This window comes from Bombina bombina, chromosome 5 (assembly GCF_027579735.1).
Source record: "Bombina bombina isolate aBomBom1 chromosome 5, aBomBom1.pri, whole genome shotgun sequence".
Classification (NCBI taxonomy): domain Eukaryota; kingdom Metazoa; phylum Chordata; class Amphibia; order Anura; family Bombinatoridae; genus Bombina; species Bombina bombina.
In genome coordinates, this window is record NC_069503.1 from 142,899,474 (window position 1) to 142,920,145 (window position 20,672).

The 20,672-nt window shown below is 39.6% G+C and overlaps 1 protein-coding gene across 1 annotated transcript in view; it reads left to right on the forward strand.

The window, feature by feature from the left end:
• Positions 1 to 20,672, forward strand: part of PTH1R (parathyroid hormone 1 receptor) — a 760,867-nt gene that overhangs the window by 646,381 nt on the left and 93,814 nt on the right. The window lies entirely within an intron of this gene.

Below are 20,672 nucleotides of genomic sequence, written 5' to 3' on the forward strand. Positions count from 1 at the left end.
ATGACAGGAACTGACTGAAACAAACAGCTCTGTAGCAGTTAGAGGCAGGTATGACAGGAACTGACTGAAACAAACAGCTCTGTAGCAGTTAGAGACAGGTATGACAGGAACTGACTGAAACAAACAGCTCTGTAGCAGTTAGAGGCAGGTATGACAGGAACTGACTGAAACAAACAGCTCTGTAGCAGTTAGAGGCAGGTATGACAGGAACTGACTGAAACAAACAGGTCTGTAGCAGGCAGAGGCAGGTATGACAGGAACTGACTGAGACAAACAGCTCTGTAGCAGTTAGAGACAGGTATGACAGGAACTGACTGAAACAAACAGCTCTGTAGCAGTTAGAGACAGGTATGACAGGAACTGACTGAAACAAACAGCTCTGTAGCAGTTAGAGGCAGGTATGACAGGAACTGACTGAAACAAACAGCTCTGTAGCAGTTAGAGACAGGTATGACAGGAACTGACTGAAACAAACAGCTCTGTAGCAGTTAGAGACAGGTATGACAGGAACTGACTGAAACAAACAGCTCTGTAGCAGTTAGAGGCAGGTATGACAGGAACTGACTGAAACAAACAGCTCTGTAGCAGTTAGAGGCAGGTATGACAGGAACTGACTGAAACAAACAGCTCTGTAGCAGGCAGAGGCAGGTATGACAGGAACTGACTGAGACAAACAGCTCTGTAGCAGTTAGAGACAGGTATGACAGGAACTGACTGAAACAAACAGCTCTGTAGCAGTTAGAGACAGGTATGACAGGAACTGACTGAAACAAACAGCTCTGTAGCAGTTAGAGGCAGGTATGACAGGAACTGACTGAAACAAACAGCTCTGTAGCAGTTAGAGGCAGGTATGACAGGAACTGACTGAAACAAACAGCTCTGTAGCAGTTAGAGGCAGGTATGACAGGAACTGACTGAGACAAACAGCTCTGTAGCAGTTAGAGGCAGGTATGACAGGAACTGACTGAGACAAACAGCTCTGTAGCAGTTAGAGGCAGGTATGACAGGAACTGACTGAAACAAACAGCTCTGTAGCAGTTAGAGGCAGGTATGACAGGAACTGACTGAGACAAACAGCTCTGTAGCAGTTAGAGGCAGGTATGACAGGAACTGACTGAAACAAACAGCTCTGTAGCAGTTAGAGGCAGGTATGACAGGAACTGACTGAAACAAACAGCTCTGTAGCAGTTAGAGACAGGTATGACAGGAACTGACTGAAACAAACAGCTCTGTAGCAGTTAGAGACAGGTATGACAGGAACTGACTGAAACAAGCAGCTCTGTAGCAGTTAGAGGCAGGTATGACAGGAACTGACTGAAACAAACAGCTCTGTAGCAGTTAGAGGCAGGTATGACAGGAACTGACTGAAACAAACAGCTCTGTAGCAGTTAGAGGCAGGTATGACAGGAACTGATTGAAACAAACAGCTCTGTAGCAGTTAGAGGCAGGTATGACAGGAACTGACTGAAACAAACAGCTCTGTAGCAGTTAGAGGCAGGTATGACAGGAACTGACTGAAACAAACAGCTCTGTAGCAGATAGAGGCAGGTATGACAGGAACTGACTGAAACAAACAGCTCTGTAGCAGTTAGAGACAGGTATGACAGGAACTCACTGAAACAAACAGCTCTGTAGCAGGTAGAGGCAGGTAGGACAGGAACTGACTGAGACAAACAGCTCTGTAGCAGTTAGAGACAGGTATGACAGGAACTGACTGAAACAAGCAGCTCTGTAGCAGTTAGAGGCAGGTATGACAGGAACTGACTGAAACAAACAGCTCTGTAGCAGTTAGAGGCAGGTATGACAGGAACTGACTGAAACAAACAGCTCTGTAGCAGTTAGAGGCAGGTATGACAGGAACTGACTGAAACAAACAGCTCTGTAGCAGTTAGAGGCAGGTATGACAGGAACTGACTGAAACAAACAGCTTTGTAGCAGTTAGAGGCAGGTATGACAGGAACTGACTGAAACAAACAGCTCTGTAGCAGTTAGAGACAGGTATGATAGGAACTGACTGAAACAAACAGCTCTGTAGCAGTTAGAGGCAGGTATGACAGGAACTGACTGAAACAAACAGCTCTGTAGCAGTTAGAGGCAGGTATGACAGGAACTGACTGAAACAAACAGCTCTGTAGCAGTTAGAGGCAGGTATGACAGGAACTGACTGAAACAAACAGATCTGTAGCAGTTAGAGGCAGGTATGACAGGAACTGACTGAAACAAACAGCTCTGTAGCAGTTAGAGGCAGGTATGACAGGAACTGACTGAAACAAACAGCTCTGTAGCAGTTAGAGGCAGGTATGACAGGAACTGACTGAAACAAACAGCTCTGTAGCAGTTAGAGGCAGGTATGACAGGAACTGACTGAAACAAACAGCTCTGTAGCAGTTAGAGGCAGGTATGACAGGAACTGACTGAAACAAACAGCTCTGTAGCAGTTAGAGGCAGGTATGACAGGAACTGACTGAAACAAACAGCTCTGTAGCAGTTAGAGGCAGGTATGACAGGAACTGACTGAAACAAACAGCTCTGTAGCAGTTAGAGACAGGTATGACAGGAACTGACTGAGACAAACAGCTCTGTAGCAGTTAGAGGCAGGTATGACAGGAACTGACTGAAACAAACAGCTCTGTAGCAGTTAGAGGCAGGTATGACAGGAACTGACTGAGACAAACAGCTCTGTAGCAGTTAGAGGCAGGTATGACAGGAACTGACTGAAACAAACAGCTCTGTAGCAGTTAGAGGCAGGTATGACAGGAACTGAATGAGACAAACAGTTCTGTAGCAGTTAGAGGCAGGTATGACAGGAACTGACTGATACAAGCAGCTCTGTAGCAGTTAGAGGCAGGTATGACAGGAACTGACTGAGACAAACAGCTCTGTAGCAGTTAGAGGCAGGTATGACAGGAACTGACTGAAACAAACAGCTCTGTAGCAGTTAGAGACAGGTATGACAGGAACTGACTGAAACAAACAGCTCTGTAGCAGTTAGAGGCAGGTATGACATGAACTGACTGAAACAAACAGCTCTGTAGCAGTTAGAGGCAGGTATGACAGGAACTGACTGAAACAAACAGCTCTGTAGCAGTTAGAGGCAGGTATGACAGGAACTGACTGAAACAAACAGCTCTGTAGCAGTTAGAGGCAGGTATGACAGGAACTGACTGAAACAAACAGCTCTGTAGCAGGCAGAGGCAGGTATGACAGGAACTGACTGAAACAAACAGCTCTGTAGCAGTTAGAGGCAGGTATGACAGGAACTGACTGAGACAAACAGCTCTGTAGCAGTTAGAGGCAGGTATGACAGGAACTGACTGAAACAAACAGCTCTGTAGCAGTTAGAGGCAGGTATGACAGGAACTGACTGAAACAAACAGCTCTGTAGCAGTTAGAGACAGGTATGACAGGAACTGACTGAAACAAACAGCTCTGTAGCAGTTAGAGACAGGTATGACAGGAACTGACTGAAACAAACAGCTCTGTAGCAGTTAGAGGCAGGTATGACAGGAACTGACTGAGACAAACAGCTCTGTAGCAGTTAGAGGCAGGTATGACAGGAACTGACTGAAACAAACAGCTCTGTAGCAGTTAGAGACAGGTATGACAGGAACTGACTGAAACAAACAGCTCTGTAGCAGTTAGAGGCAGGTATGACAGGAACTGACTGAAACAAACAGCTCTGTAGCAGTTAGAGGCAGGTATGACAGGAACTGACTGAAACAAACAGCTCTGTAGCAGTTAGAGGCAGGTATGACAGGAACTGACTGAAACAAACAGCTCTGTAGCAGTTAGAGGCAGGTATGACAGGAACTGACTGAAACAAACAGCTCTGTAGCAGTTAGAGGCAGGTATGACAGGAACTGACTGAAACAAACAGCTCTGTAGCAGTTAGAGGCAGGTATGACAGGAACTGACTGAAACAAACAGCTCTGTAGCAGTTAGAGGCAGGTATGACAGGAACTGACTGAAACAAACAGCTCTGTAGCAGTTAGAGGCAGGTATGACAGGAACTGACTGAAACAAACAGCTCTGTAGCAGTTAGAGACAGGTATGACAGGAACTGACTGCAACAAACAGCTCTGTAGCAGTTAGAGACAGGTATGACAGGAACTGACTGAAACAAACAGCTCTGTAGCAGTTAGAGGCAGGTATGACAGGAACTGACTGAAACAAACAGCTCTGTAGCAGTTAGAGGCAGGTATGACAGGAACTGACTGAGACAAGCAGCTCTGTAGCAGTTAGAGGCAGGTATGACAGGAACTGACTGAAACAAACAGCTCTGTAGCAGTTAGAGACAGGTATGACAGGAACTGACTGAAACAAACAGCTCTGTAGCAGTTAGAGGCAGGTATGACAGGAACTGACTGAAACAAACAGCTCTGTAGCAGTTAGAGGCAGGTATGACAGGAACTGACTGAGACAAACAGTTCTGTAGCAGTTAGAGGCAGGTATGACAGGAACTGACTGAGACAAGCAGTTCTGTAGCAGTTACAGGCAGGTATGACAGGAACTGACTGAGACAAGCAGTTCTGTAGCAGTTAGAGGCAGGTATGACAGGAACTGACTGAGACAAACAGTTCTGTAGCAGTTAGAGGCAGGTATGACAGGAACTGACTGAGACAAGCAGTTCTGTAGCAGTTAGAGGCAGGTATGACAGGAACTGACTGAGACAAGCAGTTCTGTAGCAGTTACAGGCAGGTATGACAGGAACTGACTGAGACAAGCAGTTCTGTAGCAGTTAGAGGCAGGTATGACAGGAACTGACTGAGACAAGCAGCTCTGTAGCAGTTAGAGGCAGGTATGACAGGAACTGACTGAAGATAAAAGGAGAGCTAAAGTGCTAAAGGAAAAAAATCCTGCTACACTCAGATTTTCCCCTAAAAGAAAAACAAAAGATACTAAGGCCTCTATTTATCAAACTCTGGCGGACCTGATCCGACAGTGCGGATCAGGTCCGCCAGACCTCGCTGAATACGAAGAGCAATACGCTCTCCGTATTCAGCATTGCACCAGTAGGTCACAAGAGCTGCTGGTGCAACGCCTCCCCCTGCAGACTCGCGGCCAATCAGCTGCCAGCAGGGGTGTCAATCAACCCAATCGTCCTCGATCGGGTTGAATTGCGGCGATGTCTGTCCGCCTGAGGTATGACAGGAACTGACTGAAACAAACAGCTCTGTAGCAGTTAGAGGCAGGTATGACAGGAACTGACTGAAAATGAGTAACTCACGATAGTTAAGTAAAATTAATAGGGTTAAAGACAAGTCCAAAAAGTCTGTAATTAACTTCCAATTCCAAATAAGAGGTTAAGACATGAAGCTCCTTGCAAATGCGTGATGTGACCTCACAGTTTGGCAGCTAACTCCGCCCCCAGCATGCAGCATTACATAACAATTAATTATTTTATTTATTTTTTGTAAAGCGTATGATCATATCAATATTTTTTGACAGGGCACAGCATTCCATTTGGGTGGGCATTGCCCCCAATGCCCCCCCCCCCCTTGGAGCCAAACCTGAGTTAGAGACAAGTATAACAGGAACTGACTGAGACAAACAGCTCTGAAGCAGGCAGAGACAGGTATGACAGGAACTGACTGAGACAAACAGCTCTGTAGCAGGCAGAGACAGGTATGACAGGAACTGACTGAGACAAACAACTCTGTAACAGGCAGAGACAGGTATGACAGGAACTGACTGAGACAAACAGCTCTGTAGCAGGCAGAGACAGGTATGACAGGAACTGACTGAGACAAACAGCTCTGTAGCAGGTAGAGACAGGTATGACAGGAACTGCAGGGGTCAAGTCCTAGAAAAAAAGTGTGGGAATTTACCAAGACTTCCACCCCCCCCCCTCACAATTGATATTGTTTTATATGCACACACAATTACACACATACACACACACACTCTATTTATATGTATATAATCTATACACTTTGGTTAATGAAAGCAAATTAAATCCAATGAATGCTTGAATGGTTGCCTTTGAGCCTGATAATCCTCCTCTGTCACAGCATTTCATGCACTTAAGGTGCAATAGTCCTATTTCTGCTGAAGGGATCTAAATAACCCCAGAGCAAGCCACACAGAAATGTAAGCACCATTTGTTACACACATTGTAGGGTGGTCACACAGCAGGACCACTGACAGGCTTGCATTTAGTGTATTGTAGGAAGTCTTGCTGCCTATTACTAGAGGATCTCACTATCCTTCTAACCAGACTGTGCTCTAGCTCCTCCCACCAGCAGCAGTAGTGTTTACTGAAGCGTTTCTGTTCTCTGTCCAGAGGGAACTTAGTTCCTCCTGCAAAAATAGGGCATGAACTCCGTTCCCAAGCGTTCCCCCTCGACATGACCCCTTAGTAACTGATTGAGAAAAGCAGCTCTGTAGCAGACAGAGACAGGTATGACAGGAACTGACTGAGACAAGCAGCTCTGTAGCAGACAGAGACAGGTATGACAGGAACTGACTGAGACAAGCAGCTCTGTAGCAGACAGAGACAGGTATGACAGGAACTGATTGTGACAATAAGCTCTGTAGCAGATAGAGGCAGGTATGACAGGAACTGACTGAGACAAGCAGCTCTGTAGCAGACAGAGACAGGTATGACAGGAACTGATTGTGACAATAAGCTCTGTAGCAGATAGAGGCAGGTATGACAGGAACTGACTGAGACAAGCAGATCTGTAGCAGACAGAGACAGGTATGACAGGAACTGATTGTGACAATAAGCTCTGTAGTAGATAGAGGCAGGTATGACAGGAACTGACTGAGACAAGCAGCTTTGTAGCAGGCAGAGACAGGTATGACAGGAACAGGACAAATTACTCAAACACACCAAGATCGCTGAGACTGTAGCAGGCCTCACAAACACACCAAAAAAGGTATTACTGTAACAGGCCTGTTAAACACACCAATACTAATACTTTTTCCCGGTAGCAGACCTCTTATATACACTGATACTGGAACTTTTTACCATGAAAACAGGGTGCCTCGCTATGGGGCGTATACTGCATTTTAATTTGAAAAATGCACAATAAAATTTGTATTTTAAACAATCATACAAAACAAATATTTGAACCAATAACACAAAAATAAGCAGGGAAAAATTGTATTGTTATGGTGCATCAAAACTCATAACAAGGGGGGGCGGAGCCAGCTGCCTAAGGAACAGGACGTGATTGTGAAGAGCTCCTAGCTCTATCTTGATAAAACAGAGGATTTATGCATTTATAAACACCCCACATATGCTAAAAGTGGAAAACTATTGCACTTAAGTGTGTCTCCAGAGATTGTGAGAGATCGAATGGATATTCATGGTCTAGCGACTTTGACCAAGATAGAACCACGATGGAGACTTTAGAAGCCTGGGAATCCGTGATGGCGCAACTCCTGGAAGATCATTTATACAACCTAACACGGGTGTTGCATGAGATCTGTGCAGACACAGCGGCAAGCAATGAGGATGGCCTGTTCACAGTACTTTGGTGCGGAATCCCCGAGCCTACTGTGCATCAAAGGGATCATGCAGCTGCATTCACTTTCCAGAGCATGAGAGGCCATATTGTCCACCCCCCCCCCCCATCAAGCAGATGATCCGGCTCGCAGCAGCAACAGAACATTACACTAGCCTGTCTGTATTCCTGAAGACTAGGAGGAAAAGAATAATTCAGATGAGGGGTATGATTTGCGGCTTTCTACAAAATTGGCATCTACCTTTTATGCTCATCTTGGAGGTGAACAGGAACTGTGGCGACAACATGTTAGTTACACAGGAGATGCAAGACACTCCTCTAAGAACAACTTTCTCCTACTACTGCTAGACACAGCTTAGTAAATCAGCCCCAGTGACAAATAAGGATCATCTACATCTCCTTTAAAGCTATCTGCAATGAAATCGTTGTGGATATGCTAGGCTTGACCAAACAACAGTTTGAGGCTTCTGGAGTGGTATTTCTAAGATCTGGTGTGGACTGATAAAATCTCCTGCTTCTCATATAAGACTTTTGTCCCGTTTTATCATGATCGCCTTAAGGCTTGAATAAGGGTATACTGACTAATCTGGGACTTGTGTAATTATATTATTTTAATCTAACTGGTTAAGATACTACAGTTTAACACTGTGTAGGCCTTTTTTTTTACTTTCATAATTGCTGTTATATGACTCTGCTTCCCGCTGCCTTAAAAATGTACCTATTTAATTTAGTTATCTATTTCCAGAGGACATGCTTGATGGTTTTATTAGATATATAGATATATGTCACACCTATATAGATAGTATTGAGATATCACTGAACTCCTGGTATATTTATTCCTTAGATGTCAAATATTTGTGCGGCTGGCTCCACATTTTCTACTCCCCACTTGCATACAGTACTCTGGGTACGTACTTAAACCCCAGAGGCTAAATTTGCGGTATCCCTCGACAAATACTGCTCTTGATACACTTTTCTTTTCTTTAGCGACCTGTTACAATACTGATAGAAGTTATGTTAATACTTCAGTAGAGTTGGGAAAACAATATGAGAGCAGGGACTAAATTATCTACATACAACACAAATCTTGCAGTGGGACTTTAGGTACTTGAAAATGGAAACCTTTTAATTACACTTTTTGTCTTTACTGGAGTCTGGCGCCAGCCCAAGGGCCCTGGGTGGAACCGGATCCTGAGCACTGTATATTGGGCCATGGTCCCAAGATTTATGTAAGCCTACCCTATGCAACTCTATGTATTGATAGTCTTGCTTCCCTGCTACCGGTCATACACTTCTTTTTTTTCTGTTCTCTCTGTCCCGATTTTACATTTCCTAATAAACTGAGGAGTTGTCACAGGTCCTTACTTCCTTTTTATATATACTAATGCTACATATACTTTAAATGTTTTTACACGGATATTCTATATATTGACATATATACTGTTCAGTCTGAAGTTCATTACTATTCTCAAGTTATATATACATTTCTGAACATTTCTTTATATTTTGATGTACATTAGTGATTTTTCATGTATTGACAAATATATTCTTCAATCTAGAATATATACTGTTCAGTTTGAAGTTACTTAATACTCTCAAGTTATGTATGTGCTGATGCATTTATCTATGCCTCAAAGAACATGTGTTTATTCCTATAGAAACAAATATAATACTCAAAACGAAGCTAATGAATATTCTAAGCACTATGTAAGTTTTTATACATTCTCTGTGTCCTAAAATGATATAATGCATACTGTATGTGGTAGAACTTGCTTAAAAAAAAAAAATCGTAACAAAATTCTTCAAAAATCATATTTGAACACAAACGTAACATTTGTATTCAATTTTCACAGGAATAAATCGTATATTAAATATGCACAGCGTAAATTTTAATTGTAGTACACTGGATGTGCAAAAATTACACAGAAAGTTGTAATTATAAATACAAAATGCAAAGTGTAATTGCTGTTTTTTCGTACAATGGGCTGAATGAAAATATCTCTTTAATTCCAGCGTAATTCTATAAAGCATACAGATCTCACAGTTTTTACTCGTCAACTAAAAGGTGGCAAGCTTTTCTCAAAACAATACGAATACTTATAACCCCAATAGAAAAACAAATGCATACTAAAATATAGGCGAATGTAAGATGCTCTATGCAGAAAGCAGCATAATGTGAGTTATATTGGCTGCAGGATTTCATTTTTAAAGTGCTCCCCCTGCAAACTTTGCTCTAAGGAGAGAAATGTCCCTATCCAGCAAGATCCATTACTTTCAATAGGAGCCATCTTGCCACTCGCAGAGACTGCCCCTTTTTATGATTATTCCACCAGGGCAGCCTTGCAAGAGTCGGGTTCAAAAACTAGGTTTGAGCTGGTAAAGTTTATATTATTGAGATCTGAAAATGGTATCTCTATAGCAGACCTCACATAGCCGCTGAGACTGGTATCACTGTAGCTGACCTCTCATACACACTGAGACTTGTATCTCTGTAGCAGACCTCTCATACACACTGAGACAGGTACTGTATCTCTGTAGTAGACCTTTCATAGCTGCTGAGACTGGTATCACTGTAGCTGACCTCTCAAACACACTGAGAGTGGTATCTCTGTAGCGGACCTCTCATACACACTGAGACTGGTAGCTCTGTAGCAGAACTCTCATGCACACTGAGACTTATCTCTGTAGCAGACCTCTCATATACACACTGAGACTGGTATCTCTGTAGCAGACCTCTCATATACTCACTTAGACTGGTACCACTGTAGCAGAACTCTCATACACACTGAGACTGGTATCTCTCTAGCAGACCTCTCATACACACTGAGACTGGAATCTCTGTAGCAGACCTCTCATACACCCTGAGATTGGTATCTCTGTAGCAGAACTCTCATGCACACTGAGACTTTTATCTCTGTAGCAGACCTCTCATATACACACGGAGACTGGTATCTCTGTAGCAGACCTCTCATATACACACTGAGACTGGTATCTCTATAGCAGACCTCTCATACACACTGAGACTGGTGTCTCTGTAGCAGACCTCTCATACACACTGAGACTGGAATCTCTGTAGCAGACCTCTCATACACACTGAGACTTTTATCTCTGTAGCAGACCTCTCATATACACACTGAGACTGGTATCTCTGTAGCAGACCTCCCATATACACACTGAGACTGGTATCTCTGTAGCAGACCTCTTATACACACTTAGGCCTAGATTTGGAGTTTGGCGTTAGCCGTGAAAACCAGCGTTAGAGGCTCCTAACGCTGGTTTTAGGCTAACTCTGGTATTTGGAGTCACTCAAAAATGGGTCTAACGCTCACTTTTCAGCCGTGACTTTTCCATACCGCAGATCCCCTTACGTAAATTGCGTATCCTATCTTTTCAATGGGATTTTTCTAACTCCGGTATTTAGAGTCGTGGCTGAAGTGAGCGTTAGAACTCTAACGACAAAACTCCAGCCGCAGGAAAAAAGTCAGTAGTTAAGAGCTTTCTGGGCTAACGCCGGTTCATAAAGCTCTTAACTACTGTACTCTAAAGTACACTAACACCCATAAACTACCTATGTACCCCTAAACTGAGGTCCCCCCACATCGCCGCCACTCGATTAAATTTTTTTAACCCCTAATCTGCCGACCGCCAACTACGTTATCCTTATGTACCCCTAATCTGCTGCCCCTAATACCGCCAACCCCTATATTATATTTAGTAACCCCTAACCTGCCCCCCACAACGTCGCTGCCAGCTACCTACACTTATTAACCCCTAATCTGCCGACCGCAAAGCGTCGCCACCTACGTTATCCTTATGTACCCCTAATCTGCTGCCCCTAACACCGCCGACCCCTATATTATATTTATTAACCCCTAATCTGCCCCCCACAACGTCGCCTCCACCTGCCTACACTTATTAACCCCTAATCTGCCGAGCTAAATACTTACCTGTAAAATAAATCCTAATATAGCTACAATATAAATTATAATTACATTGTAGCTATTTTAGGATTAATATTTATTTTACAGGCAACTTTGTAATTATTTTAACCAGGTACAATAGCTATTAAATAAAAAAAAAAAAAGCTCTTTTACCTTACCAGCCCTGAACAGGGCCCTTTGCGGGCATGCCCCAAGAAATTCAGCTCTTTTGCCTCTAAAAAAAAATACACTACCCCCCCCAACATTACAACCCACCACCCACATACCCCTAATCTAACCCAAACCCCCCTTAAATAAACCTAACACTAAGCCCCTGAAGATCTTCCTACCTTATCTTCACCATACCAGGTTCACCGATCGGTCCTGAAGAGCTCCTCCGATGTCCTGATCCAAGCCCAAGCGGGGGGCTGAAGATGTCCATGATCCAGTAGAATTCTTCATCCAAGCGGGGCAGAAGAGGTCTTCCATCCGATTGAAGTCTTCATCCAAGCGGGGCAGAAGAGGTCTTCCATCCGATTGAAGTCTTCATCCAGGCGGCATCTTCTATCGACATCCATCTGGAATGGAGCGGCAGCATCCTGAAGACCTCCGACGCGGAACATCCATCCTGGCCGACGACTGAACGACGAATGACGGTTCCTTTAAATGACGTCATCCAAGATGGTGTCCCTCGAATTCCGATTGGCTGATAGGATTCTATCAGCCAATCGGAATTAAGGTAGGAATATTCTGATTGGCTGATGGAATCAGCCAATCAGATTTAGCTTGCATTCTATTGGCTGATCGGAACAGCCAATAGAATGTGAGCTCAATCTGATTGGCTGATTGGATCAGCCAATCGGATTGAACTTGATTCTGATTGGCTGATTCCATCAGCCAATCAGAATATTCCTACCTTAATTCCGATTGGCTGATAGAATCCTATCAGCCAATCGGAATTCGAGGGACGCCATCTTGGATGACGTCATTTAAAGGAATCGTCATTCGTCGTTCAGTCGTCGGCCAGGATGGATGTTCCGCGTCGGAGGTCTTCAGGATGCTGCCGCTCCGTTCCAGATGGATAGAAGATGCCGCCTGGATGAAGACTTCAATCGGATGGAAGACCTCTTCTGCCCCGCTTGGATGAAGACTTCAATCGGATGGAAGACCTCTTCTGCCCCGCTTGGATGAAGACTTCTACCGGATCATGGACATCTTCAGCCCCCCGCTTGGGCTTGGATCAGGACATCGGAGGAGCTCTTCAGGACCGATCGGTGAACCTGGTATGGTGAAGACAAGGTAGGAAGATCTTCAGGGGCTTAGTGTTAGGTTTATTTAAGGGGGGTTTGGGTTAGATTAGGGGTATGTGGGTGGTGGGTTGTAATGTTGGGGGGGGGGAATTGTATGTTTTTTTTACAGGCAAAAGAGCTGAACTTCTTGGGGCATGCCCCGCAAAGGGCCCTGTTCAGGGCTGGTAAGGTAAAAGAGCTTTTAACTTTAGTAATTTAGAATAGGGTAGGGCATTTTTTATTTTGGGGGGCTTTGTTGTTTTATTAGGGGGCTTAGAGTAGGTGTAATTAGTTTAAAATTGTTGTAATATTTTTATTATGTTTGTAGATATTTTTTTATTTTTTGTAACTTAGTTCTTTTTTATTTTTTGTACTTTAGTTAGTTTATTTCATTGTAGTTATTTGTAGGTATTGTATTTAATTAATGTATTGATAGTGTAGTGTTAGGTTTAATTGTAGGTGATTGTAGGTATTTTATTTAATTAATTTAATGATAGTATAGTGTTAGGTTTAATTGTAACTTAGGTTAGGATTTATTTGACAGGTAATTTTGTAATTATTTTAACTAGGTAACTATTAAATAGTTCTTAACTATTTAATAGCTATTGTACCTGGTTAAAATAATTACAAAGTTGCCTGTAAAATAAATATTAATCCTAAAATAGCTACAATGTAATTATAATTTATATTGTAGCTATATTAGGATTTATTTTACAGGTAAGTATTTAGCTTTAAATAGGAATAATTTATTTAATAAGAGTTAATTAATTTCGTTAGATGTAAATTATATTTAACTTAGGGGGGTGTTAGTGTTAGGGTTAGACTTAGCTTTAGGGGTTAATACATTTATTAGAATAGCGGTGAGCTGCGGTCGGCAGATTAGGGGTTAATAATTGAAGTTAGGCGTCGGCGATGTTAGGGAGGGCAGATTAGGGGTTAATACTATTTATTATAGGGTTAGTGAGGCGGATTAAGGGTTAATAAATTTATTATAGTAGAGCTCAGGTCCGCTCGGCAGATTAGGGGTTAATAAGTGTAGGCAGGTGGAGGTGACGTTGTGGGGGGCAGATTAGGGGTTAATAAATATAATATAGGGGTCGGCGATGTTAGGGCAGCAGATTAGGGGTACATAGGGATAATGTAAGTAGCGACGGTGTCCGGAGCGGTAGATTAGGGGTTAATAATAATATGCAGGGGGCGGCAGAATAGGGGTTAATAAGTGTAAGGTTAGGGGTGTTTAGACTCGGGGTACATGTTAGAGTGTTAGGTGCAGACGTAGGAAGCGTTTACGCATAGCAAACAATGGGGCTGCGTTAGGAGCTGAACGCGGCTTTTTTGCAGGTGTTAGGTTTTTTTTCAGCTCAAACAGCCCCATTGTTTCCTATGGGGGAATCGTGCACGAGCACGTTTTTGAGACTGGCCGCTTGCGTAAGCAACTCTGGTATCGAGAGTTGAAGCTGCGTTAAATATGCTCTACACTCCTTTTTTGGAGCCTAACGCCGCCTTTATGTGGACTCTCAATACCAGAGTTATTTTTATGGTGCGGCCAGAAAAAGCCGGCGTTAGCTACGCGGGTCCTTACCGACAAAACTCTAAATCTAGGCCTAAGACTTGTATCTCTCTAGCAGACCTCTCATACACACTGAGGCTGGTATCTCTTTAGCAGACCTCTCATACACATTAAGACTGGTACTGTATCTCTGGAGCATTGCATAATATTGCAGGGATGCTAGTGTCAATGTAAAAAAATATGTAATTTTCCACTATAATCGATCATTAAAAAGGGCTTGTGAAAATTAAATTTTTATAGTTCTGAAAGACAGTGACTGTGAAATGTTAAGCAACTTTCCATTTTATTTATATTATTAAATTTGCTTCATTCTCTTGGAATCCTTTGTTCAAGGGCATTTTTAAAGGGACGTGAAACTCAAGAATTCTCTTTTATGATTCAGATACAGCATATAATTTTAAACAAATTATGATTTTACTTATATTATCTAATTTGCTTAAATCTCTTTGTCAGCGTACTGCTGAATGACATTATATAAGATATATATATATATATATATATATATATATATATATATATATATATATATATATATATATATATATACATGCATATGCATTATATAGATAAATAATTAATTTATTTTAAAATATTAACCCTGGGTGCAAATGTTTGGAAATTGTAAAGTACAGGTCAATTCAAACAGGGCTGAAACTACATCCCAGACACAAACCTTCCCTAGCTATATTTAAATACAGATGGATGCCTCAAAGAACAAAAGGAAATAATCATTTGTCCCAATAGTGAAGACAGGTCATTTCAAATCGATTTTTATCACATGGCACTCTTAGGTTGAACGCCCATATATAGAGTTTCCTGCCTAAAGGGTCAGTTCATCATAGACCTCCTGTAGTCAGAGAGAAGAGACCGGAAGTCTGCAGTTTGAGATACATTTCCAGGATGGCCAGAAAACGTAAATATCTATCATCTAAGTGTTAATTGTTAAATATACAAAACCCTAAAACCCTCGTCTGAGTTAAAAGTATCAAAGAAAGTATTTTAAAACCTGTGTATTTTAAAAGCATGTAAAAACTAAAAAAAAATTAAAACTTTAAATCTTAAATATATGAATTGTATAATTATCAGATCTATTTAAAATACTCTGATTATATAAATAATATATATATTGGTCTGGGAGCTATACATTTATGCCTGATATACTATTTTAGATAAGTGTTTGCTGTATTGAGTGGTTAGCTGTATTGATGAATTTAAAATATTTGACTGCATTTCAAAATATAACTACATTTATTTTTCTTTGTTTCTGGAATCTGGTGTGAAAATGAGGTTCCAAATATGACTAGTAGATACTGGTATATAAAGGGCTATGTAATTTGTGCTGTGAATTATAGCATATGTTTTTATATACTCAGCATTGGAGACATACTAGATATGGAATGATATGATTCTATTAAAATCAAATAATAGTATGACTAATTATCAAATGATATACAATTAAAGTCAAGTATACATATACAGGGAGTGCAGAATTATTAGGCAAGTTGTATTTATGAGGATTAATTTTATTATTGAACAACAACCATGTTCTCAATGAACCCAAAAAACTCATTAATATCAAAGCTGAATATTTTTGGAAGTAGTTTTTAGTTTGTTTTTAGTTTTAGCTATTTTAGGGGGATATCTGTGTGTGCAGGTGACTATTACTGTGCATAATTATTAGGCAACTTAACAAAAAACAAATATATACCCATTTCAATTATTTATTTTTACCAGTGAAACCAATATAACATCTCAACATTCACAAATATACATTTCTGACATTCAAAAACAAATCAGTGACCAATATAGCCACCTTTCTTTGCAAGGACACTCAAAAGCCTGCCATCCATGGATTCTGTCAGTGTTTTGATCTGTTCACCATCAACATTGCGTGCAGCAGCAACCACAGCCTCCCAGACACTGTTCAGAGAGGTGTACTGTTTTCCCTCCTTGTAAATCTCACATTTGATGATGGACCACAGGTTCTCAATGGGGTTCAGATCAGGTGAACAAGGAGGCCATGTCATTAGATTTTCTTCTTTTATACCCTTTCTTGCCAGCCACGCTGTGGAGTACTTGGACGCGTGTGATGGAGCATTGTCCTGCATGAAAATCATGTTTTTCTTGAAGGATGCAGACTTCTTCCTGTACCACTGCTTGAAGAAGGTGTCTTCCAGAAACTGGCAGTAGGACTGGGAGTTGAGCTTGACTCCATCCTCAACCCGAAAAGGCCCCACAAGCTCATCTTTGTTGATACCAGTCCAAACCAGTACTCCACCTCCACCTTGCTGGCGTCTGAGTCGGACTGGAGCTCTCTGCCCTTTACCAATCCAGCCACGGGCCCATCCATCTGGCCCATCAAGACTCACTCTCATTTCATCAGTCCATAAAACCTTAGAAAAATCAGTCTTGAAATATTTCTTGGCCCAGTCTTGACGTTTCAGCTTGTGTGTCTTGTTCAGTGGTGGTCGTCTTTCAGCCTTTCTTACCTTGGCCATGTCTCTGAGTATTGCACACCTTGTGCTTTTGGGCACTCCAGTGATGTTGCAGCTCTGAAATATGGCCAAACTGGTGGCAAGTGGCATCTTGGCAGCTGCACGCTTGACTTTTCTCAGTTCATGGGCAGTTATTTTGCACCTTGGTTTTTCCACACGCTTCTTGCGACCCTGTTGACTATTTTGAATGAAACGCTTGATTGTTCGATGATCACGCTTCAGAAGCTTTGCAATTTTAAGAGTGCTGCATCCCTCTGCAAGATATCTCACTATTTTTTACTTTTCTGAGCCTGTCAAGTCCTTCTTTTGACCCATTTTGCCAAAGGAAAGGAAGTTGCCTAATAATTATGCACACCTGATATAGAGTGTTGATGTCATTAGACCACACCCCTTCTCATTACAGAGATGCACATCACCTAATATGCTTAATTGTTAGTAGGCTTTCAAGCCTATTCAGCTTGGAGTAAGACAACATGCATAAAGAGGATGATGTGGTCAAAATACTAATTTGCCTAATAATTCTGCACTCCCTGTATCTATTTTGAATTACAACTACTAGTCCACTCATAGAAATATTACTTTTTTAAATACATCTTTTAACATATTATGAGTAGGAAATATATATATAGGTATGGGCGAATGTGTAATTTTCAAATTCGAATGTTAGAATGAATGTTATTACCGAAATTCGAATTACAAATCCGAATGTTGATACAAACGAATATTCTTAAAAATTCTATAATCGAATGTTATTTACAGTTTTCGAATGTCACTTTCGAATTTGAATGTTTATAATTAGATCGAATGTCCACATTCAAAATTTAGAATTTAACATTTTATTTAACAAATACTATTCAGAAGTTCAATAGTTCATGTGGTAGGGAATCTAGTAAATTGATACATAATAGATACAAATATATCAATTCAAATGTTTCTATTTCAATCGAATATTGCATTATTACAATATTACATTTAAAGAAAGCATTATAAATACTATTACAAACATATAAATTTGAATTTTTCAAATTTGAATATTGCATAATTTGAATATTACATTTAAATAAAACATTATAGAAATACTATTACAAATATATAAATTCTAATTTTTCAAATTTGAATATTTCATAATTCGATTACATTTAAATAAAGCATTATAGAAATACTATTACAAATATATAAATTCTAATTTTTCGAATTCGAATGTTGCATAATTTGAATATTACATTTAAACAAAGCATTAGAAATGCTATTACAAATAAATAAATTAAAATTTTTCAAAACAAATATTTTCGAATGTAATCGTAAACCGAACATTCAAAAATCGAATGTTAGAATGTTATGTAAACATTCGAAATTCGATTTGAATGAACGAATGTGTTAAAATTTGTTTCATTTTTTGAATGTTGCGAAACATTCACCCATCCCTATATATCATATGTATTTAAGTGTACCCATGTTTAGTCTTAAAAATACGCGCTCAGTTATATTAGATGGGCCATATACTGAACAAATAGTTTATTAATACTAGGAAATAATAAATATATTGAATATACATTTAAGAAAATACACCTTTCTGTAGCAGTATTTGCTAATGAAACTACATTCCATTGCCTATTGTTCCCTTTGTGTTAAATACGAGAATTGCAACCAAAGTGTATTTTAAATTGTCAGGGAGTATAAAATTACCATAGGCATTTCCAAGGGCCAATGAGAGATAAGCTCAGACTAAAATGGTGTACCCAGAGAATTCCATTGGGTGATTTAGAAATGAAGGGGAAATTGGTCTCAGACAAAAAAAACTATGCAAAGAAGGGAAGACAAACGAAAACACACTTTGGTTTGTGGCATGACTTGGAATAATTTTCTGTTGAAAATAGAGAAATACCTCTGTGTTTGTGATACCCTGTTTGCAAAAATCCCTTCACGTATGACTTTGGAAAATCTCTGATTGAAAAGCTGAAGCTCTCTTATTGGTATCTGGTATAGTTTTGCGATCTGATACTTTTAAACGTTTACAGCAAAGATTTTATTTATAGCCATAGTTTAATTAAAGCTGTATTTAAAGGGGCAATTTATAAGTTATAATTCATATTTCACAAACCTGTGTAGTCTATAAAAATCATATCTAGCATTAAGCGATTTACTATTAAGAGGAAAGGATTTTTGTATTTTGAAGTCATAAGTTAATTTGAGTTACTGTGATATATTTTATAAATTGCATTTATTATTGTGGATAAATTGGAACTATTTAATGCTATATTAAGTGGTATATGTTGAGTTGATAAATTTGAGTAAAAATCTCTGGTTGATTATTTAAAGTATTATAAGACTATTTTTGGGTAATTTCCCTGGAAATGTCATCAGATTCTTGCGATATTTTGAGTTAAGGTTAATTTATAGAAATATTGTGTCCATAATACTGATGTACTTTTAATTCATTCTGAGCAAAGGTTAATTTATAAAAATATTATATCCATACATGGGATAATAGACTATAGCTATTGAATAGTAATTAATCTAAATGTTTTATAGCCTGCTTGATATAGGATATTGTAACAACTAGACATATATATTTGGCCATAATCAATATAATATTTTCTACATAAATATAATCATTGTGTTTATAGAGATTAACTGGTTAAAATGTAGGAATTCATTTTATTTGAGATTAAATATTAATATTTATTAACATTTTATTGTCATAATTTCTAGATATATCTATAGCATTTTGGAATACACTACAGAGATTATATAACGTTTCACTGGAGTGTATTGACAAATTCTACTATATTCATTGGAGATATTGCTGAAAATAATTTTATACCGCTATTAATTATTAATATTCATAATTACAATACGTAACACGTTGGTGGCAATTGCTGCTGATAAATATACCAACATTACTGGAGGACACTCCTGAGACGTATCAACATCTTATATCCAAGAGTTTTAAAGGGACACTGAACCCAAATTTTTTCTTTCGCGATTCAGATAGAGCATGTAATTTTAAGTAACTTTCTAATTTACTCCTATTATCAATTTTTATTTGTTCTCTTGCTATCTTTATTTGAAAAAGAAGGCATCTAAGCTAAGGAGTCAGACAATTTTTGGTTCAGTACGCTGGGCAGCACTTGTTTAATGGTGCTGTCCAATCAGCAAGGACAACCCAGGTTGTTCACCAAAAATGGGCCGGCATCTAAACTTACATTCTTGCATTTCAAATAAAGATACCAAGAGAATGAATAAAATTTGATAAATAGAGTAAATTAGAAAGTTGCTTAAAATTGCATGCTCTATCTGAATCACAAAAGAAAAAATTGAGTTCAGTGTCCCTTTAAGCAAAATTGATATTACAAGTAAATTATAAAAGTGTTTAAAACTAAATGTTCTGTCTGAATCAGGAAATATTTTTTTGGGGTTCCATATCTCTTTAAGTAGGCTCAGGAGCAGCAAAACACTACTAGAGCTAGTTGTTGATTGATTGCTGCACATTTAGGCCTCTTGTCTTTGGCTCACCCATTGTTTTAAACTAGCTCCCAGTAGTGCATTTCTGCTCTTGTCTGTTCTTTAACAAAGTATACCAAAAGAATAAAGCAAATTTCTGAACTGAAATAAACTGAAAAAGTTTGAAATTAAATGTTCTATCTGAATCATGATCATTTAAATTTTAAGGAAATATTTTTTTATGATCAATTTGTGCACCGTTTTTTTTATATTAACACTTTATTAGGCACCAACAAGATCTCTATGTGCAACAGTTCACAGTATCTGTGTGTTTATCTGTCTTTGATTGTCTGTTACTTGAGACAGGGTAAGAGAATTGAAGGAAGCTTTAAAATGTGTTAAAAAATACTGCTCATTTGAAATTTAATTAAGCGTTATTGCATTGTATTTTTATTATGCAAAACTTTTCTGTTTAATGTCCA